We start from the raw sequence: 26,027 nt of genomic DNA, 5'->3' as shown, positions 1-26,027 counted from the left end.
AAGCTTGTTTAATTTCTCCAATAAGTGATAATAATTTTTTGAGAAAATATGGATCAGATCACTTTTGATCTTTTAGGGTACACAAGCCAAACTGACTTAGAATTGCTAAGATGTGATCAAGTTAAAGAAAACAGTGATCTCTTAAATATAAATAGGAAGGATGTTTGCTTTTTATTGACCCTTTATCATTCATCCCTGGGGGAGACATAGTTCTTTTAAAGTTAAACAAAAGATATAGATCCTCAAGATATATTAATGTTCTGGCAGAATAAAATGTTTGAGGAAACTAAAACAAATACAGTGGTATCACCACTTTATATGGAGTGTTCTAAGGGAAAAATGGAAAGAAAAGCTCAAGACAGAAATTGTCATCTTTGAATCTATATGTAATGCATATTTTTTTGTGGGCAATTGAAGATGAGGAATTTAAAGTGTTGAATGGTTAATTAAAGATGAAGAAAGTATGGCCTCTGAGTCCAAAGATTCTAACCACAGTGACACAGTTAGAAGTAAATCATTAATTAGGAATTCCATGAGTTCTACAAAAGAGTTGTTCCCAAGCAGTAAAGGAGGGTACTATCCATTCTCCCTATTAGGAAAGGAGTCACAGAACAAAGGCTTTACAAAGGGAGCAATGATTTGATCTCAAAAAATGAGAAAAAATTCAATACATTCTCATAGGATTGAAAGAAAACGACATTCCAGGAAGAGGGAGTAGTGCATGCAAAGGTCAAAGGATGTGTTTAGAGAATGACGAGCAGTTCAGTATGACTGAAGCACAGGCTGAGGGCAGAGCTTCCTGGAAAGGCAAGTGAACATGTGCTCTCCAAGGGTTTTACAAGTAATGCCTTGCAGAGCCGTTGAAGATGTCTACACGTTTGCCTCTTTAATTTTTTGTTGTTCTTTACATGTGTATAGGCAAGTAATACACTTGTGTATCATCAAGTGCTGTTACATGCGATGTCCAATTTGATTCTCATATCTCTATGAAGTAGCCATGGCTAAGAATTTTGCAGGTTAGGAAAGAGATGTCCAGAGGATGAAATCACTTAAGTACTCTCACTCAGATTATTAACAGATCTGAGAATAATTTGGGTATGTTAATACACAGTTTTAGTAGTAGTGAGGATTCATTTCCTAGAAGCAAATGAAAGTAAAAAGTCAAATGAGATGTATCAAAATAAAAAAAAATAGTAGAAATACATATAATGTAAGACAAAGTCAAGCCAAAATATTGGACATTCAGAACAATTGGAATCATGTTTGAAAGCCACTGGATCAGTCCTGTCTCTATCACTCTCTTTATGCCACATTATTTTTTTTTTTTCCTCTACAGATACGTTATTTTTTCTCTGCAGATTTTTCTTTGTATTTGTTTTTCTTTTTTTCTCTGCAGTTTCACATACTGGGAAATATGACCACTGACAAATTCTATTTTTATATTGTATGATTGACCCAACACTTTATCTCGTCTTGTGTTAAGAAAAAAAGAAAGGAAGAAAATTGGCTAGGTGCTCAGCTCTGGATGAATCAAGTCAGATGCAGTGTGAAGTAGAGGTTACGCTGTGGTTAGGTGTAGAGTTTATGTGGTTGAGGGGAAGAACATGCAATCCCAGAGGTGACCACAAAAGAGTCGACTTTCCGTTTTAAAGCTATAGTATGTTAAATAAAATGTGGAGTGGCGTTCTTATTAATACCATGACTTTGAACTACAATAATCATCTGTAAGTATTTCTGTTCCCAAGCTAAGCTGCAGTTACCTACTTCCGCCTGTGAGATATCCAGCCATCATTTCCCTCCCTTGGAAACCTCTAAGAATTGTGTGATATGATAGGTACAGTATTTTTCAGCCAGCCAAAAAGATGATGGTTCCATATATAGCTGAATCATTAATTTGGTCATTTCATTGTATATGCATCCTTTTATCTATCAGAGCCTATAGTTTCCATAGCAGGAAAATAGGTATAATAATGCCAGCTTTGTAAGGATGCCTGGATAATTGAAGTTGACAAGGCAGTTGATACAAAAATAGTCTGTCTATAAAATGAAAAGAGAAATAGTTCAAGCAAGATAAAACAAAATAAGTTGGTTCAATTAAATGTAATGTCCATAAATGCAGTTACCTGGCTTACCTTAGTTACCATTATATTTTCAGTCATGGTTCAATAAATATTTATTAGGAAAGCAAATATTAAAATAATCAAATAATTTATTAAATGGATAAGTAAGGATTGGGTACAATTTATTTAATGTGAAAATTGAAAGATTATATAATAAGTAGGATATTAGTGTTTCTCAACTTCAGGCAAGTCTATAAGAAATATTTTCAAACACTATCAAAAGAGTTAAAATGGTAAACAGGTTTTAAAATTGTTGATAGCACTAAAGTATATTGAATATTGATAATCAATGAAAATACTTATATTTAAAGGGGGGATCGGGATGGGGAATACATGTAACTCCATGGCTGATTCATGTCAATGTATGACAAAACCCACTACAATATTGTAAAGTAATTAGCCTCCAACTAATAAAAATAAATGAAAAAAAAAAGAAAATCAAAGTTTTATGTTTTATGTATAATTATAGAAAACTAAATCATGTAAAAGTAAGAAATCAAAAAGAAATCAACCCACCAACAAAAAAGAACTTTAATCTTGATGACTTCTGGCTGACACTAAAGTTCTTAGGCTTCTATTGTTAGAGCACTGTATTTTAGTCAGGACTTTACTGAAATATAGGTGAAGTGACCATTTTAGAGGAGGGAAAATAATGCAAACACTTTTACACTGTCTACATGTCATTCTGTCTTTGTAACTCAGTACCTTTCCAACAATTTTCTAGGATACACAAAAATTTTTTTCACCACCACTTTTTAATGGTTAAGGAGTGTAATCACCAAAACTGATAAATGTTGTTGAAATCAGAATTAATAGTGTAGTTATCAGCATATTGGATTTCTCTGATTACAGCTTTGACATTGCTAAGAAGTGCCATCATAGGGTGATGATGTTTTCTACTATGAACATGTTTCACATTATTTACTTATTTATTTAGCCTCAGTTTCTCTGTTTCAAATATACAACTGTCCTTTGGTATCTAGGACCCCTGCTGATATATAAAGTACACAGATGTCCAAGTCTCTTATATAAATGTAGTACTTGCATATAACCTATGCTCATTCTCCCATATACTTTAAATCATCTCTAGATCATTTATGATACCTAGTGCAATGGAAATGCTATGTAAAGAGTTGCTGGGGGATGGGAAATTCAAGCTTTGCTCTTTGGAACTTTCTGAAATCTTTTTTTTTTTTTTTTTAGTATGTTCCATCTAGGTTGGTTTTATCTGTAGATGTGGAACCTGGGGAGGTAGAGGGCAGAAATGATCTCCCTCTCCCTTTTCTGGGTGCTCTTTGGTGGTCTGTCATTCATTGTAATATACTTTGTGTGGAGGCTGTGTACTATGAAACTACATATCTAAGACAGCACATATCTTTTTGGAATAATCCATCTTCACAGTGATGATAGAGAATGTGATGTTTCCTCCCTCTAAATCATGCTGGAGCAGTTCTAACCAAGAGTGATTTGTGTGTGTTGTGAAAGCCCACTAAGGAGATTTACAGGACTTCTATCATCAGAGAGCTGCTGTGTCCAAGCTCATTATGTGTGCCAGACCCCGAATCCTGGGAAGAATGCCATTCAGGAGTCACAGTGCCCATTCTCATTCCTGGCCTTGTGTGTGGCCTTAGCTATGGAGAGTTCCAGCCAACTGAACTCATTAGGACTAATTTAATAAATTTCCAGGGCTCCTTCTGGAGCCTTGGAATTCTTCAAATGTGCCTCAGGATCCCTATGTAGGGTGCCTTGGATGCTTAAGCATAGAGTTATAGATCCACATCCGTGACTAAACTGGACCAGCTTAATTTTTCTAATCTTACACAGTTGCAATTCAGGTAGAATTTTATTTGAACAAAGAGTTGGACAACTTTGATATTCTCAGACTTAAAATAAGACAGAAGCTCTCAGAGTTTTAGACTATAAGATCACACAATGAGATTAGTTGTAATTTAAATATCAAATGAAAATTATGGTCACTGTAGGTTCAAAGCTTTTATTTTGCTATGACTTTTTGGGAGTCCTGTGTTGAAGATACTGAAATTTTAGTGTAATGTTAGTCATCAAACTTAGAAATAAAGGGGGCTTATAGTTGTTGACACTACTATTATGTTAAAAGTCTCATTTTTGCTTGCTTGTTTGTTTGTTTTAGATGAGAAGTGTGTATCACTAAGCAATGAATCAATTTGTCTAGTATCACAGTGATTAGATAATGTTAGGCATGATTTGAAGAATTATGATACTGTAACAGTTTTACCACCCTAGATCATCTTAAACAAGGAATTCTATTGACATTATCAGAAACACAGACTTATTATTTATGTACCACTTAGGAAAACCTTGAAATGCTGTCTTTGATATCATCATTACAAGCATTTTAAGAGTTTAATGTCCTAGGCCAGGATGAGCAAAATAAAGAGGAGAAAAGAGGGATTTCTTGGATTCCTTCCTACAAAATATGTACAGAGTCAACACCTTGTACCCTGAGTGAAGAAATAAAATAACTGCACAGCACAAACTTTGTGCCAGGTAGCCAAGGGGCTGAGTGGTAAAAAATTCTTGCCTGCCAATACAATGAGACACAGGAGACATAGGTTCAATCCCTGGGTGGGAAGATCCCCTGGAGGAGGAAATGGCAACTCACTCCAGTATTCTTGCCTAGGAAATCCCATCTACAGGAGACACTGGTGGGCTGTAGTCCATGAGGCAGCAAAGAGTCAGACATGACTTGGTGATGTGCACAGCTTTCATATGCACAACTTAATATATATAAAAATATATATATAAAAAAACCAAAAAACAAAAAACATCCTCTTAACAGCTCTTCACCAATGACTAAGGGGATTAAGTGTCTAACACTTCAGGTCTCTTGCTCTTTGAGTGGGGTAATTCCAAGTTACCTTCTCTACTTTTTTCTCAGATTTTTCCAATGGAATTGCACCCCAGATGCCTATAGCAATAACCTGTTTCTTTAGGCCTCTTTATCCTTCCTTCTTGTATGTCATTTCCTCACCCAGTGATATTCCCTGTGATCACTTCCCAGATTAACAACTTGTACTTTAATTCTTACCCCAGAGTCCTGTTTCTGATGCACTCTAAATTTAAGACACTCAGTTGCTAATTCATGAAGTTGGGTTTCCTATCTAGCTTCCTCTAACTTTAAACCCATGATTTGCCAACTGTGTACTGCTGTTGTCTTTAATTGGAGAATACAGTCTTTTATAGTGTTTATGCAATTTTTAGGCAGGTGGGATTTTCCCCAAAATCATGGATTTAATTTTAATTTCGCTTTCACAAAGCAAAACGTTTTTACACAGTGTTAAGATGAAAACATACATGGGCTTCTTAAAAACAATTGAATGTGGCAATGTTCACATACAGGTTCCACAATGCTGCCTCTTGCAATGAGAGAAAGGGAAGGTTTCTGTTACAGTCTGAAGTATCAGAGAGATTATTACATGGTGACCCTGACTTCCATCTCAAGGCTGGGTTGAACAGGTTTCTTGATGACCTGGGCCATGTGGACATGCTGAGTTACCTTGTAGAACAGCTTGTCATTGGAAACCCAAGGAGTTTATAACTGCCCAACTTTAATACAAAACAATTGAACTCTTTTCTCTGAAAGTTTGATTTGAACCAAGAGCAGCAACTGGCCTAAAATGTAAGAATTAAATTCAGTTATAATAATTACAAAACATAGAAATACAAAGAAATATTTTTCTGAAACATGGAAATCACTTAACAATGTAGGGTTTTTAATTTAAAGTAATTGCTCTTTAAAATTGAAAGTGATATGATATGCTGAAAAATTGTAGGAGAGTAGAGAAAATGTAACACATGATCCCATTATTCCTTCATGTAAAATAAAATGTATTTATTTACATTAAAGTAAAATGAACTAAAAGACTAGTTTCAACCTTTAGTTTTATTTGTGTTTCTATTTAAAATTTATATCAAAACAGCTTATGTTTTTTTATCCCTTTGATTTTTTAATTAATATTAATTTTATGTTTTTTTTTTCATTATTGTTATATGACCTGTTGGAACATTCTGAAAATTTTACACAGACCTTAGACCCCATAATTGGACACATAGACTATAAACATATCTTAGTTACCTGAGAAAGAGTTTAACCTTATTCTTTTCTTCCTGTTTCTACTTACTGCTTCCTATTTACAAATCATCATGATCCTGATAACTTAGGATTTGAATGTGGGGCCAGTCCATAGCTCATGGGTTAATGATGGGTAGTGTGTAAAACACTTTGTAGTCCACAAGAGGTATTAAATAAGTGTGAACAACTCTTAGGTTCCTGTCTGACCCGTCTCAGGTTCTGTTTCTCTTGCTGCTCTCTTAGTTCAGGTTCCCGCAGCCTCCATGCCAACTTTGCTGTTAATTCTGCAGTTTTCTCTCTTTTTGTCCTCAGCATAGAACGCAGTATAAGTAGAAAATATAAAAGACCATTGAGCTCAAGTTTTTTATTCAAGTGAACTTAGCCAAGTTTGATTCCTAGCTTTGATTTGTCCCAGCTATATGAAATTGAGAAGTAACTTAACCGTGTATAACCTCAGTTTTCCCTTCTATGAAATGGGGGCAGTAATACCTAATTATCAAGTTTTTGTCAGGATTCATGATGACATACATTAAGTGTTCATTACAGTGCATTATAAAACAAATGATTCCAGAAAAATAAATATTTCTGTGAATGGAATAGAAATTCCCTCTTTTTTAGCTAAGATTGCCTTGACTGAGGGTGAATATTTTTATCATAATAATCCCAGCACTAATCCAAAGATCTGTCTTATCTGACTTGGGGGAAAGAGAATTTCAGGCTATACTACAGCTTCCAAACCAATCATATGATCCTTGCTTTTGAAGATGTATAAGTGAGGAGTAGCTTTGTCATTGTCATATTTGAAAGGAAAAGAAAAAAAATAAGCATAGTGAGAACCAGCAAAAGCAAACAAACAAAAAAAATTGTAAAATTTCTATAGCAAGAGAAGGCAAAGACACTTATTTAACTCTCTTAATCAATTATTGTGAAAATTATCTGAATACAACCCATTTGATCAACAAGAGTGAGGCCCAAAACTCTGGGAAGTGATGTTTTTCTTCTCTAATTTTAATTTCATCTTCATAGTCCTTAAATGAAATTGGATGAATTACAGCAGCTGAAAAGATGAACTGGCTGTTAGTTTCTTTAAGAAAGACCGATGACAAAAATTGGTCTGGACAAAAATACCAGTTATAATCACCAGCCAACTGGTAAGGGGGAGGAAGTGCTATTCATCCCTAATTCCAACTGTTAATTACCTAAAAATATATACATTTCTTACTTATATTTTTGGCATATCATCATGATTTAATCAAAACATGGTCTGTCATAAGTTTAAGAAAAGCATACTCAATTTATAGGGCATCTTTTAACAGTATAATATTCCTGATGATTCAGTGCAATAAAATATAAAAGAGTAACAGGGGGATATACAATATTTAGTGTTGTTAATATACTAATATCCTAAATTAGGTGCCAGCTGACAAAATGCTATACTTATTCCTAACCTATTTTACAACTTGTATGATGAAATCTGAGCTGTTTGGCAGAGGTATTCTGTAGGGTTAGGCATAGATGGCAATTACTGGTGCTTGGAAGTAATATCCAGGATCCTCAGGTGGAAAATAAACTCAGTGCTAGATCCATGATGAGGAATCCACATTTACACATATATTAAAGTATCCGTTAGAACACACCTTTTATTATTTTTAAGATGTAGGTCAAAACAGCTTTGTTCTTTGTCTCAGTTTATTGTCTGTGAAGTGGAATAATAGAAAAATAAGTTCAAATAATATTAACCTTATTAATGTTTCAAGTGATTAGAATTAATCAAGTGCTTCACTTAATGTTCCAAGAACTGCTCAGATGGCATCAGGTTAAACCTCACATTATTTATTTACTCATACTTAAATGGGCTTCCCTGGTGGCTCAGCTGGTAAAGATGCCTGCAATGTGGGAGACCTGGGTTTGATCCCTGTGTTGGGGAAATCCCCTGGAAAATGGGATGCCTAATTCCATGGACTGTATAGCCCACAGGGTCGCAAAGAGTCAAACACAACTGTGCAACTTTCACTTTCATGTTCATACTTAAATATACTTAGTAGTATATTAAGTAAATGGCAACCCTCTCCAGTTTTCTTGCCTGAAGAATCCCATGGACAGAGGAGCCTGGCTAGCTGCAGTCCACGGGGTTGCAAAGAGTTGGACACGACTGAGCAACTAACACACCAAGTATAAATTTATTATACATAAACTACCCAGTATTCAAACTTGATTTCTACTACTGTCTTCCTCTGTAGAAGTGGGGACACCAAAGCGCAGTGAGATTAAGGAACTTGCTCAGTGTGGTGCAGTCATCAGTGATGAACTCTGTATATGAACACAGGAAGTGAGACACACAATCCTGCCATCTTCACCATTCCATCATACAGACTTCCCTACAGGGAATATATTAAGAAGAAGGAATTGCAACTGTAACTATAGTTGTTATTACCTAGGAAAATGATAAACATTGTTACTGAAGTTGGCAGGATTTCAGCCTATCATACAAATGCAGATTTTGCTAAAACATAGTATCATTACACATATTAGGAAAGATTCCACTGAAAAGAGACTATTCAGCTGGCCCTTGGAAAGTGCACAGACTTTGAAGGTGAAGATGGATAGTGTCTTTCTTAATTAGGGTTGCTGTAACAGAATTTCTCTGAATGACTGGCTTGAAAATGACAGAAATTTACTTTGTATCATTGTGGAGGCTGGAAAGTCCAAGGCCAGGGCGCCAACAGATTCAGTATCTGGTGAGACTTGCTTCCTGATTCATAGACAGCCTTCTTGCTGTGTCAGCACATTATACATGGTGTAAAAAACTCTCTGGTGTGTCTTTTGTAAGGGCATTAATTCTGTCCATGGGAGCTTCACCCTCATGACTTGATCATTTCCCAAGGACTCTGCCTTCTAATACTATCCCACTCAGTTCAGTTCAGTTGCTCTCTTGTGTCTGACTCTTTGCAGTCCCATGGACTACAGCACACCAGGCTTCCCTGTCTATCACTAACTCCCAGAGCTTGATTAAACTCATGTCTGTTGAGTCGGTGATGCCATCCAACTGTTTCATCCTCTGTTGTCACCTTCTCCTCCTGCCTCCAATTTTTCCCAGCATCAGGGTCTTTTCTAGTGAGTCAGTTCTTTGCATCAGGTGGCCAGAGTATTGGAGTTTCAGCTTCAACATGAGTCCTTCAATGAATATTCAGGACTGATTTCCTTTAGGATTGACTGGTTTGATCTTTCAGTCCAAGGGACTCTCAAGAGTCTTCTCCAACACCACAGTTCAAAAGCATCAATTCTTTGGCGCTCAGCTTTCTTTATTGTCCAACTCTCACATCCATACATGACTACTGGAAAAACCATAGCTTTGACTAGATGGACCTTTTTCAGCAAAGTAATGTCTCTGCTTTTTAGCATGCTGTCCAGTTTGGTCATAGCTTTTCTCCCAAGGAGCAAGCATCTTTTAATTTCATGGCTGCAGTCACCATCTGCAGTAATTTTGGAGCCCAGGAAAATAAAGTCTGTCACTTTAGAATTCCACCAGATAGATTTTGGAAGGAATGCAAACATTCAGTCTATAGTAGGCAGGTATGGTTGTCAGAGGAGCAAGGAAAGTAGAAAACCTATAAGCAAGGTGAAAAGATAGCCTTTAGAACAGGATAAAACAATAAGAAATGAAGCAACTGAAAACTAATTAATCTAAAAAATATACAAGCAGCTCATGCAGCTCAATAGAACGTCCCTGGTGGCTCAGATGGTAAAGCATCTGCCTACAATGTGGGAGACCCGGGTTCAATACCTGGGTGGGGAAGATCTCCTGGAGAAGGAAATGGCAACCCACTCCAGTACTCTTGCCTGGAAAATCCGATGGATGGAGAAGCCTGGTAGGCTACAGTCCATGGGGTCGCAAAAAGTCGGACACGACTGAGGGACTTCACTTTCACTTTCATGCAGCTGAATACAAGAAAAATAAATGACCCAATCAAACAATGGGCCAAGAAACTAAATAGATATCTCTCCAAAGAAGACATACAGATGCTAACAAACACATGAAAAGATACTCAACATCACTCATTATCAGAGAAATGCAAATCAAAAGCACAATGAGGCACCATCTCACGCCTGTCAGAATGAATGCTATCAAAAAGTCTACAAACAATAAAAGCTGGAGAGGGTGAGGAGAAAAGGGAACCCTCTTACACTGTTGGTGGGAATGCAAACTAGTACAGCCACTATGGAGAAGAGTATGGAGATTCCTTTAAAAACTGGAAATAGAACTGCCATACAACCCAGGAATCCCACTGCTGGGCATACACGCCAGGGAAACCAGAAATGAAAGAGACACATGTACCCCAATGTCCCTCACAGCACTGTTTACAATAGCTAAGACATGGAAGCAACCTAGATGTCCATCGGCAGATGAATGGATAAGACAGCTGTGGTACATATACACAATGGAATATTACTCAGCTATTAAAAAGAACACATTTGAATGAGTTCTACTGAGGTGGATGAAACTGGAGCCTATTGTACAGAGTGAAATAAGTCAGAAAGAAAAACACCAATACAGTATATTAACACATATATATGGAATTTAGAAAGATGGTAATGATGACCCTATATGCAAGACAGCAAAAGAGACACAGATATAAAGAACAGACTTTTGGACTCTGTGGGAGAAGGCGAGGGTGGGATGATTTAAGATAATAGCATTGAGACACATGTTACCATATATGAAATAGATCACCAGTCCAAGTATAGCAAAAACCACTACAAAAGTTTAAAGTAATTAACCTCCAATTAAAATAAATTTATTAATTTTAAAAAACCTATTATTTTTTTAATTTAAAGGGAGCAATTCTTTCATTGGTAGAGAGTTAGAAAAAGATTGATATGACTAGAAATTTGAGAAACTCACTCCAGCAGATTCTAGAACATGATGCACTGTGGTATATTGAAGAGGAAGCTGTATGAGAATTTGACACCAGATAATGAAATATAAAAATCAGAACACTGGAGCTTTTCCATCAATAATCCAATGGTTAACCAACTTTTTAAATGGAAAGTGGGAAAAGAGATGTGAGGGATGATGATAGGACCCACTGACATTTTAACATCTGTGGTTTTCACAATGTTGAAGTTTGGATTAAAGGAAAGAGATTCTGTTGGCAAGGGGAACCAGCCAGTGATATGACTTCTCCTTGCATTTGACTCTCCTATGGAATAATGTAACTCTATTTCTGGTCAATGGGAATCTCTGTTGTTTTTAAGATCTCTCAGTTATATTTTTTCAGCTTTATAAGGCTTAGAGAAATCTTCCAGAACACTGAGTTCTGTGCTCATTATAAAACTGTCAAAAGTGATTTTGTTTTGCCGTAATGTGTGGGCTGCTACAGAAAAACACTATCAACTGGTACAAAAAGATGCCCTAATAGAAAAAAAAAAACTGTGCAAGGATGGAGGTTGATAGTTCTCAAGGTAGTGAGCTCCCTGACAGCACAGGACTGCACAGGAAAGTAAAGATGGGATAGTTTGTGTTAAGAATCATCTTAAAGTGTTAGTCGCTCAGTTGTGTCTGACTCTTTGCAACTCCAAGGACTGTAGCCTGTCAGGCTCCTCTGTCCATGGGATTCTTCAGGCAAGAACACAGAAGTGGGTCGCCATTCCCTTCTCCAGGGGGTCTTTCTGACCCAGGGATTGAACCCAGGTCTTCTGCATTGCAGGCAGATTCTTTACCACTGAGCCACTGGGAAGCTCTAGAATCATATGAGAGCCTTGTTATAAATTTAAATTCTAGCTTCCCTGGTGGCTCAGCACTGAAGTATTTACCTGTCAATGTAGGAGACACAGGTTTGATCCCTGGGTCAGGAAGACCCCCTGGAGAAGGAAATGGCAACCCACTCCAGTATTGTCCTGGAAAACCCCATGGACAGAGGAGCCTGGTGGGGTACAAACCATGGGGGTCACAAAAGAGTCAGACACAATTTAGTGACTAAACAACAACATTCAATCCTGGAGACTTAGTAAGTCTGGGTGGGTCCCACAGTATTTATGTTGAGAGAGCTCTCAGGCATTCTTGACTGAGCTAAGCTGTTGACTCACTTTTAAGAAACAACAACCTTGATATTATCTTTTTTCTTTTAATACTATTAATAAATCTTAGTTACTCACTGGAATGAGCCTTTTAGGTCCTGGGCAACACATTTGGAACTCAATGACAGCAGATAGAGGCACCATGTAGTATGGTGGTGGTGATGATGATTTCTGCACTAAGTTTTTCTTCTTTGGTTGGAACTATTTTAAGCTTCAGTCTAAAAATTGTGACCTATGGTCAGATTATGAAATTTTAAAGGGTTTTTTTTTTCCCTCCCAAAACAAGAAATTTAAAACAGGATCATTTATACATCATTAATGAGTCTGGAAGCATAAAGAATTGATTAGACTCTTAATTGTATCTTTGCTTCACACTTAGAATGTATGAAAGATGGCAGAGATCTTGGGTGTGCAGTCTTTGTGGTGGGCTTCCATTCTACAATCAGGAGGTTTGTGAAATTGTTAGTACCCTACAGTATTGTTCCTTTCCAATCAAAAGAAGAGACTCAGAGCAAAGATTTCTGACTTGGGTATGGATATAGCATTTGGGAAGGATAACAGGAAAATGCTGAATTTTGGGGGTTGGTTAAAAGCCAATTCAAGTTGAGTGAAACTGATCAACTTTGGAATCACTAAAGGGCAATCACCTGCCTTGGCCTCTGGGCCCTTTTCTCTCGCCTTTGAGTGTGCTATCACTCGTAGTGGAGTGTACGCTTGATTTTCAAACCTAAGCCTGTTAACAATCTCACCTGGGAAACCTTTGCTACACAAGGTCAGAGTAGACATTGCATATTATTTTCTTGCCAGCAGAACTGAGTTTGGATTCCAATTAGGTTGTGGTCACTTATAAGCCTCATCATCCCATGGGAACTACTAAAATTCTCTAAGAATCAGATGATTTGTCTGTGAAATGGGAATGATAAAACTGTTCTTGTGGGAGTTCCCTGATAGCCTAGTCATTAGTATGCTGGTTTGTCACTGCCGTGACTCATAATTAATCCCTGGTTGGGGAATCAAGATACCTCAAGCCACACAGTGTGGCCAAAAATATTTCTTTAAGTCAATTTTTTTAAGAAAAGAAAAAACATTCTTGTACTGTGAAGTTAATTAAAATATCATCCAGTATTGGAAATTTCTTGATACTTTCCAGGTATCATTAATAACTACAAACATATATGGAGTTCTACAAACAGACTATTTTTTTTCCCCTGATGTTCAAGTGATGACTAATTTTCATTTTTTGGTCAATTTGACAAATATTTGAGTGCTTATATTAAACCCATACTTCTAAGTGGATTCACCTAGAGAAGTCTGAAAAGAAGGTCCACTTTTAAAGAGACACACAATGTCCTTACTCTCTTGATGATTGAGAGATGCAATGAATAAGAATACACATAACAAGATGTCAGAGGAATCTATTGTTATCATCTGTTGATTAGTTGGTTTCTATTTTTTTCCTTAATTTTATAAGAGGATTGTATTAAGGCAAAGCCGCTGTCCCAGTTACTTGCATCTGACCATCCCCTGCATGCTTGATTCCCTCAAAAACCCAGTCCTGACTTCAACTCTGGTAGTGATATCTAACAGCTTCAAAGGCTCTTCTTGGCCTTTGGTAGGCAACAGACCATCGTTTCACTCATGGAAATAGCTGTTGGCAAAAGAAGAGTCACCACACTGCATCATAAGTGGAGAGAAAGCAATATTCATGTTAGATAGTTGTTCTAAAATTCTGAAGGATTTAAAAACAAAATAAAACATATGTATGTATACATACACAGACACACACACACACATATGCAGGTAAAAATCCACCTTCCAATGCAGAATACAGGAGATGCAAGAGACACGGGTTCCATCCTTGGGTCAGGAAGACCTCCTGGGGGAGGGCATGGCAACCCACTCCAGTATTATTGCCTGGAGAATCCCATGGACAGAGGAGCCTGGAAGTCTACAGTCCATAGGATCCCGAAGACACAACTGAAGTGACTTTGCATGCATGCACACCTGTATGCATGTGTATGTGTGTATATACACGCATACACACACGTACAGTTATACTGTCTTTTTACAACGACCATATTATTTAATCAAGAATTATCTTCAAAATTGAGTTTTGAGACAGAAGATCAGAGATATTACTGAAAAAACTACTTTTGAAACAGGCAGCCTTGCTTCAGGTCACACTTAGCTCAATGTAAACAATGCTCTCATGTCTATCAGCTTCACCTCTGATTTTTTTCCATTCTCTACTCCACTACCTATTGCAGAAACTTGTATGAAGTACATCAGTGAGCTCTCTTGCCTCTCGTTCTGGGGCTGGATTAGCACGTTAGGGAGCCTGGTAGGAGACAAGACGTGGAAAAGAAACTGAGTGGATTTAGGTCCCCAGATTCCTTTTTGCAGGGTCATCTTGAGCTTGCTTTTTCCTCTGCTCAAGGCCCTTGGTTTTCTCAAGGTGAGCTTTTTAACACAATTCCATATTTCAGTTACTGCTTGTTGCCTTTGTCCCTTCAGATCCAGGGATAGTAACAGCTCTTCTATTACTAGCCCGGGGTTTTTGCAACATTCTTGTGGTTATCCTACCACCCACACTCCAATATATAGTCCCTTTTTAGATAAACTTTCCTCAAACCATCCTAATTTGAGCATAGCATCTGTTTCCTGTGGAATTGCTGACAGTTCCAACTATCACCAGTAAAAGCATTCATTCACATACATTAAGTGATTCAGAATGGAGGTAGTAGAAAGCACATCAGAACTAGAAGTTTGGGATTCAGATCATGGGTACACTTTTCATAAGTGTGTGTCTGAGGTAAAGTATTTGGACTCTATAAATTTAAATCTCTCGTGTGCCAAATGGGGATAATAGTGACTCAATTGCAGAATAAAAGCATGAGCCAAAGATATTGTATGTAGGAAACAATCTACCTGAGGCATGACAACAGTAACCCTGTAGTGCTAGTCTTAGTAGCTACATTAATAGTCATAACATGGCACACACTCTTGATTTTGTCAGCTGCATAACGTTAATGAACTACGTGTTCTTACTTTGCATCTCATCTCTATGATTCCAATTTGGAATATAGGTTAATATGTCTACGAGTAATGAGATATGCAAATACCTAATATCAATAAAACAGCTAAATATACATATCTTCTACTACTCAGAAGCCCTCTTACATTTTTTTTCTTAAAGTGCAAATTAATAAACATTCATAACTTGTTTAGTGAAAAGTGAAAGTCTTTCAGTCCTGTCCGACTCTTTGAGACCCCATGGAATAGTCCATGGAGTTCTCCAGGCCAGAATACTGGAGTGGTTAGCTGTTCCCTTCTCCAGGATATCTTCCCAACCCAGGGATTAAACCCAGCTCTTCCACATTGCTGGCAATGTCTGCCTGCAATGCGGAAGACCTGGGTTTAATCCCTGGGTTGAGAACATCCCCTAGAGAAGGAAATGGCAACCCACTCCAGTACTCTTGCCTGGAAAATCCCATGTTCAGAGGAGCCTGGTGGGCTACAGTCTGTGGGGTCGCAAAGAGTCGGACACGACTGAGCGACTTCACTTTCTTTCTTTCTTCTTTCATAACTTGTTTAAATGCCCTATACCAAAAGCTGAAGAAAAAGTGCTAGTATCAGAAGTCTTCAATTGGTTGATGACTAATTACCCCAGAATGCAATTGTCATGGGATAAGGAAGCATCTATCTATCTTGTGAAATATTACAAAACCAAGACCTCCTGTTAAAAATCTAATTAGTTTAAATGTTGCAGGTCTCTAAAGTTGGTCCACACAAAAGGTTGAGCTTTTTTTAAAAACAGATAATGTATTTATTAATCAGAGCAACAAACAGTTTGGTGTGAACAATTTTGTGGCCAAACGACACCACCAGATATTTCCAAGCAATTTCCATATGGAGAAGAAACCCAGCTGAAGTAGTTGTTTATCCCCAGAGACATTGAGACTGATCTCCAACTAATAGGTCCAAATATAATAAAATTAGACTTTTCCTAATTTGGGGTAGCTTTAGTTCCATTGTATAGTGAAAAATGGGGTTGGCAAATGTTGCAAATTGGTATTATTGATAAAAGTAGTGCTCAATGGGTTCCACCTACATGCCTACAACTATTTCACATGAAGTTACTTTATGATGAACTATTTTACATGATCTCATTCAATACTTGCAATATTCCTTTGAGATAGGTACTAACTCTAAATCAGAACTCTAATTCGGGCAATCTGTTACTACAGGCTTTACTATAAAGACTATTGTGGTCTTTACTATAAAACGATACAAGTATAACTGTGCCTTGTGCTCAGTCCTGTCTGACTCTGTGTGACCCCATGGTTATAGTCTGCCATGTTCCACTTTCCATGGGATTTTCCAGCCAAAAATACTGAAGCAGGTTGCCATTTCCTTCTCCAGGGGATATTCCTGACCCAAGGATGGAACCCAAGTCTCTTTGATCACCTACATTGGAAGGTGGATTCTTTACCCACTACACCATCTGGTTTTGTTAAATTTATTCTGACTTATACCAAAATAAAATACCTATCTTTCCACGTGCAAATGAATTGTATGATCTTATTTCATTTTGTTATTGACTGTGGAGCTCCATAAATATCAGATACATCAACTTTTCAACAAAAAATGTATCAGACCCCACCTATCAGTGTTTTCCTGATTCTTATTTGTGCCCACTATCAGAGCTCCCTCTCCTTCGGCTATATCATTTAGTGTTCCTAAGATCCACCTTTTGCTGGGTACGTGACGCTGACTCTAGCATTCAGTCTTGGTGATTTCAGTGATTAATTTCTGTCCTTTTGCATGAAATGTATCTGCCCAGTCCTAGTTTTTATACAACTATCTGTCCACAACTCTTTATATAGGTGGGTTATGTGTACATACTTCACAGAAGTCTTCTCAGAGAATATTACCCACTAACGGTCTAAGCAGAGACATTACTTTTCCAACAAAGGTCCATCTGGTCAAGGCTATGGTTTTTCCAGTGGTCATGTATGGATGTGAGAGTTGGACTGTGAAGAAAGCTAAGTACCAAAAAATTGATGCTTTTGAACTGTGGTGTTGGAGAAGACTCTTGAGAGTCCCTTGGACTGCAAGGAGATCCAACCAGTCCATTCTAAAGGAGATCAGTCCTGGGTGTTCATTGGAAGGATTGATGCTGAAACTGAAACTCCAGTACTTTGGCCACCTCATGCAAAGAGTTGACTCATTGGAAAAAGACCCTGATGCTGGGAGGGATTGGGGGCAGGAGGAGAAGGGGATGACAGAGGATGAGATGGCTGGATGGCATCACTGACTGATGGATGTGAGTTTGAGTAAACTCTGGGAGTTGGTGATGGACAGGGAGAGGCCTAGTGTGCTGCAGTTCATGGGGTCGCAAAGAGTCGGACACAACTGAGTGACTGAACTGAACTGAACAGTCTAAGAGAATATTACTGACTGCTTCCATGGTTACCATTTTTAATATCTAACTCCTCAGAGTCTTCCATAAAATCGTCGACTCTCCTCTTCTTTGGCCGTACCTATTGTTTGTTCCAAGACCCCTATCATTCACAGGAATGTCACAGTCCATTCCCTCCCATTTCTCAGGAATCTGATTGAGCCACTCTCACTTCAGTTAAAACTTTAGACTTTTACCCATGTTTTTATCTTTAGTAGGAAAACATCAGGCTAAATTGTTTTTCTTCATAGCCTTGCATCATAAAGCTGTTTGGGTGATGTTGACTCCTGAAATGCAAGGCAGCTGTTAACTCCCTAAGGGAAGGGTTGCATGTATAATAAGGAAACCCAGAGTAGGGATCTGAGACCACAGCAGTGGTAGAGTGGAAGGAGGAAGGAGGAATAGGGAAAAGGGTAGGGTACAGGTTGAATTTAAGCACTCTTTGTTTAAATAACTTATGGCTTTAAGAAGATGATTTGGTCCTTCTCCCAACAATTGGTTCAGTCTCCTACTAATAAGGCGTGAGTTTGTAGCTGACTTTAATAAAAGCTTGATATATATATATGAGCCATTCTACATTAGAGATATGCAGACAACTAAAATCCCATTCCTAACATCCTGTTCATAAAACTCCATTATCTTCCCCACCATAGTGCTTCAGTCCTCTCTCTCTCTCTCAATAATTTCTATTTCCCATTTTCAAACATTTTACCACACCTCAAGTCCTCCTCCTATTATGCAATATAAATCACCTCTCTACTTCCTATTCATCCCTAGGCTTACATTTGGATATCTGAACATTTCTTACTGTGTGCTTTTAAAGGACAGAATGTCTATTCTAGATCCAGCAAAGTAGGACACAAATCTAGGTGCAGGAGGTCTAGAAACAGCTTTAGACTGTCATTCCTCTTCTTCCTCATTCCTCATTCCTCTACTGGTCTCTGTGAGAATAAGGAAAAACATTCCCCATTAATAATGAATCATATTTATTTCTTGTCATTAAGAAAAAAAATAACTGAATTGAACTTCCTTTCCTAACCCCTCTCAGAATCAGTATAGTATAACCACAAGGAAGGTATTGTTATTCCAATATCACAAACATGGGAAAACACTCAGGTTAATTGACTAATACCATTGATTTAATTGACTAATCTAAACCTCATATTTAATAAAGAGCTGGAGTTAGGATGTGAACCTAGGCAGTTCTACTTCTGTCCATTTTCATTATGTACCATGTTGCAGATCCATAAAGATAATCAAATATTCCATATGAGCTAGGCAAAAAATAGTAATTTTGAGAAATATCTTAGAATTGGTTAAGACATGTCCTAGTTTCTTACACATCATGCAGAATACATCTGGAAAATAAGAGAACATTACATGGTTAGAGGTAATTTCCACACTAGAATGACTCTTTCCCTAACTGCATTAGATAGTTTCTGCATCATGATAAGAAAAGGCTTTAGAAGTTCCTGAGCTTTGGAGTGATAGTGGTCTTTAAATTCTGTCTCAAATTGTACAAGTTTTATGATTTTATCAAATACTTTCTTAGAGTTTCAGTTTCTATGGTGTATTAGAAACAAATAAAAACCTATCTTGCAGTCACCCCCCTTCTTTTTTTTTCACCTGAAACCTTTTTATTTTGCCTTCAGAAACCCACAGCAGTTCTTTAGCAGTTCTCGATATCTTCAACTTCTCCTCCAAACATTTCCCTTTCCTTTTAGGATCTTCCCTGGTGACCTCTTTCATATCTCTTATACCACTGGACAGAAAGATTAAGTATATCTTAGTGAACTTTATGGCTGCTTCCTAGCAATTACCCCATCCCCTCCCTGAAAGCCACAGAGTTTAAACATCATGCCATCATGTCAAGCTGCACTCTAGTCCTTTGTGTTAGTCTTCAGCTTACTCATCATTCCCCTTCACTGCTTGAAGATTCTAAACCGTGGCTCACTGTCTCTATGCTGAACACAACTGCACTCAAAATTCTTATGACTGATTACCCATATAAATAATCCTGCCAAGACCCCTGCCTCTCAGGTTTTCCACTTATTCTGTAATCTAATCTTCAACCTTACATGTGCCATCCATGCTCATAACACTGACTTTGATGTGACCAAAATATGCATCCCTTCCTTAATAGAAATTTCAAGCATCTCAACTTCTGTCCATTCTGTTGAACACCCTTGAATATACAAATCCAATTATTTTTCACTCCACCGAGGTTTTTAGTACTTTGACAGTATTGTTCTTTAATTTTTTCTCATTTCACATTCTCACTTGACTTCTTCCAACTTTAGATTCCATGGTTGATCATTATCATTATCCTGTCAACTCCATTATTCTCACCCCCGGCCCTGACTTTGAACACTCTGTTGCTTAGCCCAGACATTAGTTCAGTTCATCTACATTCTTGCAGCTTAACGTAAATGTAGGAGGAAAGGAGACACACAAAACCATGCTGAATGGTCTCACTTAAAATCCACCATGTGAAACTCAGTTCCATTCTTCTTTCTCAAGATTACTTTGGCTATTCGAGGTTTTTTGTATTTCCATACAAATTGTGATATTCTTTGGTCTAGTTCTGTGAAAAATACCTTTGGTAGCTTGATAGGGATTGCATTGAATCTAGATTGCTTTGGGTAGAATCAACCTGCCTGACTTCAGACTCTACTACAAAGCCACAGTCATCAAGACAGTATGGTACTGGCACAAAGACAGAAATATAGATCAATGGAACAGAATAGAAAGCCCAGAGATAAATCCACGAACCTATGGACAGCTTATCTTTGACAAAGGAGGCAAGGATATACAATGGAAAAAAGACAACCTCTTTAACAAGTGGTGCTGGGAAAACTGGTCAACCACTTGTAAAAGAATGAAACTAGAACACTTTCTAACACCATACACAAAAATAAATTCAAAATGGATTAAAGATCTAAATGTAAGACCAGAAACTATAAAACTCCTAGAGGAGAACATAGGCAAAACACTCTCCGACATAAATCACAGCAAGATCCTCTATGACCCACCTCCCAGAATATTGGAAATAAAAGCAAAACTAAACAAATGGGACCTAATGAAACTTAAAAGCTTTTGCACTACAAAGGAAACTATAAGTAAGGTGAAAAGACAGCCCTCAGATTGGGAGAAAATAATAGCAAATGAAGCAACAGACAAAGGATTAATCTCAAAAATATACAAGCAACTCCTGCAGCTCAATTCCAGAAAAATAAATGACCCAATCAAAAAATGGGCCAAAGAACTAAACAGACATTTCTCCAAAGAAGACATACAGATGGCTAACAAACACATGAAAAGATGCTCAACATCACTCATTATTAGAGAAATGCAAATCAAAACCACAATGAGGTACCATTACACATCAATCAGGATGGCTGCTATCCAAAAGTCTACAAGCAATAAATGCTGGAGAGGGTGTGGAGAAAAGGGAACCCTCTTACACTGTTAGTGGGAATGCAAACTAGTACAGCCGCTATGGAAAACAGTGTGGAGATTTCTTAAAAAACTGGAAATAGAACTGCCATATGACCCAGCAATCCCACTTCTGGGCATACACACTGAGGAAACCAGATCTGAAAGAGACACGTGCACCCCAATGTTCATCGCAGCACTGTTTATAATAGCCAGGACATGGAAGCAACCTAGATGCCCATCAGCAGATGAATGGTAAGGAAGCTGTGGTACATATACACCATGGAATATTACTCAGCCATTAAAAAGAATTCATTTGAACCAGTCCTAATGAGATGGATGAAACTGGAGCCCCTTATACAGAGTGAAGTAAGCCAGAAAGATAAAGAACATTATAGCATACTAACACATATATATGGAATTTAGAAAGATGGTAACGATAACCCTATATGCAAAACAGAAAAAGAGACACAGAAATACAGAACAGACTTTTGAACTCTGTGGGAGAAGGTGAGGGTGGGATGTTTCGAAAGAACAGCGTGTATATTATCTATGGTGAAACAGATCACCAGCCCAGGTGGGATGCATGAGACAAGTGCTCGGGCCTGGTACACTGGGAAGACCCAGAGGAATCGGGTGGAGAGGGAGGTGGGAGGGGGGATCGGGATGGGGAATACGTGTAAATCTATGGCTGATTCATATCAATGTATGACAAAACCCACTGAAATGTTGTGAAGTAATTAGCCTCCAACTAATAAAAAAATAAATAAAAACAAACAAACAAACAAAAAAAAACAACAAAATCCACCATGTGAAACTCAAACCAGGCTTCCGTGCTGCCAGGCAGTCCCACTGTGTTTCCCTAGTCCGTTTTCTCTTCCATCTCCTGTATCATACGCCTCTTTTCTCAAACCTTTATTATCCTTTTCCTCATCCTGCTCTCAGCAGATGACTTGTCTCATCCAACATGATGACTTTCAGTACTATCTGTGCTTGAACATCTAAATATTTACCTATTTGGATCTATTCACTAACCTCAAAACAAGTGTATCCAACTTCCTACCTTTCTTGAAAGCTGAACACCTGGTTTCTTATCTTTCCAAACCATCTCCCTATCTCCCTTCTCAGTTAATAATAACTTAATTTGGTATTTCACAACCATAACCCTTGAAGTCATACCAAATTTCTCTCTTTCTATCCTCCTTGCATTTAATGCATCATCAAATCATATCATCTGCTTTTGCCTTTGATATTTACTTGGTATCTGACCATTTCTCATAGTATTATTCTCTGTCCTCTAGATGAAGTTTAGTTGTCCTTTTTTCTTCTTCTCAACACCCATTGGTCTATTTTCAATCCCAGAGCAAGAAGGACCTTTTTATTAACAAAACACATCAGTTATTTCCATTGCACAGCCTTCCAGTAACTTTCTGTCCTATTGGGTAAAATAAAAATCCTTACACTTTCCTATAAGGGTCTGGTCTTTCTCTACACTTTGAGCTTATCTCCTACAACTCTCTATTTTACTCATTTACCCTACATATTATGACTACTTTGCTATTTCTCCAAATATTAGCACTTAATCCTAGGAAACATGGTCTATATTTATTGTTTTTTATGTTATCAGCCTTCCCATCCATCTCCACCCCTGTTACTAGAATATAAACTTCATGTGAGCTAGGTAAAAGCTATGCATCTTCACTGATGTATCTCCAAAATCAAGGACAGTGCCTACTACATAATAGATGCTTAACAAATATGTGAGTGAATTAATCAGTTCCAAAATTAAATGTGATGCTTATATAATTTTTTTTTGATGCTTATATAATTTTGATGGTTGTCTGCTTTTATTTTTACCTCCTATGAAAAGTATCCGTCTACATTTTGCAGATAGAAAAACTGAGAATATCAGCTTAACTGATTCTTAAGGAGGGATGTTCTCTCTTTTCCTAGTTCACATTAATAGTATCATTAATACTATTGATAGTAATATATGTGTTACAATTAATAGTAATATATATATACACACACACACATATCCTAGACCCAGTAAAATTTAGGCGGGCATTTGCAAAGTGTTTAATTGGTTGCCTTTAAGATTTTGTTTAGAGGGAACCTATCTTACACACTTGACTCAATCTTGAAGTCCTTTAGGACACCTAACAAGGATATCCCCTTGTTTCTTATTTTCACCCATGCTTTTTAACTTTGCATAGAACTCTTCTAAATTCTTTTTCCATTCACTTTCTACAATATTCCAACCAACCTATCAAAGTAATCAGGATTCAGTCTTATCTTATACCTTTACAGTATCAAATCCTGAGGTATTAAGGGATTATGGAGTGGTTTGTATCTGTCCAGTTATTAGTGGTGGTTTAATTGCTAAGTTGTGTCTGACTCTTTGCAATGCCATGGACTATAGTCTGCCAGGCTCCTCTGTCCATGGGGTTTTCCAGGCAAGAATAATGGTGTGGGTTGCCATTTCCTTCTCCAGGGTATCTTCCCCACCCAGAGATCAAACCTGGGTCTCCAGTTATTGCTGCTCGGCAAATAAAAGTGTACATTTGGGCCTTGCTATTGGAAGGTTAAATGGTAAATTGCTCTCTTATAGATAGTGGGAATAGGAGTGCCAGTTGTCAAGGAAGGATGTTGTGCAGGGGAGCTTCCACTGAAGGCTGTAGCAGTTTATCTTGTAGAGTGTCTAAATTCGTATCTTGCCAAAATGAGAAATAATATTCTTTCCAAACCTCTGTTGAGTCTATATGAGAATTTGTGGTAGCTTCCAATAGTGCTGAATTTCACAGAAACTACTCATCTTTAACTTTTCCCTTATTATGCTAAGAAGCATCCTTACCATCTACCTATTCTGTCCACTTAGTTATTGCACAAACCATCCTACATTAACTGGTGATAAGTAGTGTCATATCCAAATTGTTTCCTTTGGAACTCAGAGGAGAAAATATTAATCCTCCCAGCTATATTCATTATATTCCCATGCAAACAAATATTAAGAAAATGTTCTTCCCTTTCTTCTCTACTTGTGTATATTAAGTCAGTTATTTTACATTCATTATCACTGAACAGATTCATGGTAGATACAGAATAGGAACCATTGCCCGTGAAATTGCCACCTACCTAATTGCCCAAATGTCTCTAATACTCACTTTGCTTTTATTGACACCATGTCTGATTCTGATTAATAGTTTTATTTTAATATTGCCTGCAACTTTGTACATAGTTAAGGAATGCATAAAAATCCATTGATTTTCAGGCAGAAATATTTAAGAGAAACATTACATAGAATTGTAGACATTTTTGAATTACAAGGAGTGAATATACATTTGTCATAGAAAAATTGCACTGGACACATTTATATAAGGAAGACTTCACTCAAGGCTCTTGCAGCAGGGAAGGGAGATTGAACCCAGCTCTGCGGAAACAAAGGATTAAGGGGTTTTGAGGGCTGGGGAGATCTAGTGGAAAAGTACTGGAGGATTTCAGAGGGGAGTTTGGCCAGTGTGAGCAAGTCATCCATGTTTGTTAATTGTCACTCTGAAAGTTAGGCCCCTTCCTACCATAGAGACAGGGGACAGGGGCACGACTTTCCTTGATGATTACATCATTTCAAGGATTGACTTCCAGGTCCTTGAGAATGACATCCCTGGGTTGTAAAACTGGCAAGAGGCAAGGAGAAGATTTACGTCTCACAGGGATGGAAGAAGACTTTACAATTGAAAATTTTCTAAATGCTGTCAGTAAAGGGAGGTCAGTGACCTGTAGTCAGGGAATAATCCCATCTAAAGTTTATTCAATTTTAGTGGAATATGAAGAATGTCTAGGTCATATGAAAGTTCTGGTACATTAGGCACTTTCTTTTGAATAACCTTATAACATCCTGAACGGTAGGGACTATAATATACATTATATGTAAGAGAAAAAAGCACTCAAAGTGCAAAGTAGCCAGCCCAATAGAGAAAAGGGAGAGGGTAGACTTTGGATTCTCTCGAGGTGCTGTAAGAAAGCCTTGTGTCCTTACCCATCACTGTCCAAGTTATTTCTTCTTTTCTCTGTATTTCATAAAATCCCTGGGGAAGCCACACAAAACTCCTCATACCACCTGTCCTACCAACTCCACAGTGTCTACAGTATTTCCTGTAGGAAAAAAATTGCTTTCTAATTTCTCCAAGATCACCTCAAATAATCCCAGGCCTCTCCCCACTAAGCCTTCTGCCTCTTTTGGCTTCTTCCCCACCTACGAAAGATTATCCTCATGCAACTCCAGATAGTTTGCATCAGGCAGTTGTTTTTTTTATTTTTTGTTTTTTTCCCTAAAACAGCAACTCAGTTCAGATCCAACGGAGTTCTTTTTAAGTGATCATCAAGGAAATCACTTTGGAGAAAAAGGTCCTGAGGTTAAAAAACAAAAATAACAAAAAGACAACCTACAAGTGATGAGGCGTTTTGATTGGTGAGAATAAGATCAATGAAGAGAAAATTCAGTTCTTTGAGCTGACATCTCCTCCCCATAGTTACTGCTAATGCTATAATTGTCTTGGTCTTCAGCTTTGATGAGATCTTGCAACTGGGAAAAAAATCTTGCATATTGGAAAAATCATCCTCATTTTCAAAATAGTTTCATAACTTTATTCAAAGTAAATGCTTGATGAAATTACTTAATTGGTCAACTTTTCATTCTGTGATAAGCTCCTATTGTATACTAGTTCAAAGATGTGGTGGATAATCATTTTTTATACATCCTGAGATTGTAGAGTGAAAAATAAGTGAGTCTGCAGTGCATTTGATTAGCACAGACTGTGATCTC

This window comes from Cervus elaphus, chromosome 4 (genome assembly GCF_910594005.1).
Source record: "Cervus elaphus chromosome 4, mCerEla1.1, whole genome shotgun sequence".
Classification (NCBI taxonomy): Eukaryota; Metazoa; Chordata; class Mammalia; order Artiodactyla; family Cervidae; genus Cervus; species Cervus elaphus.
Note: the sequence above shows the minus strand (reverse complement) of the source record.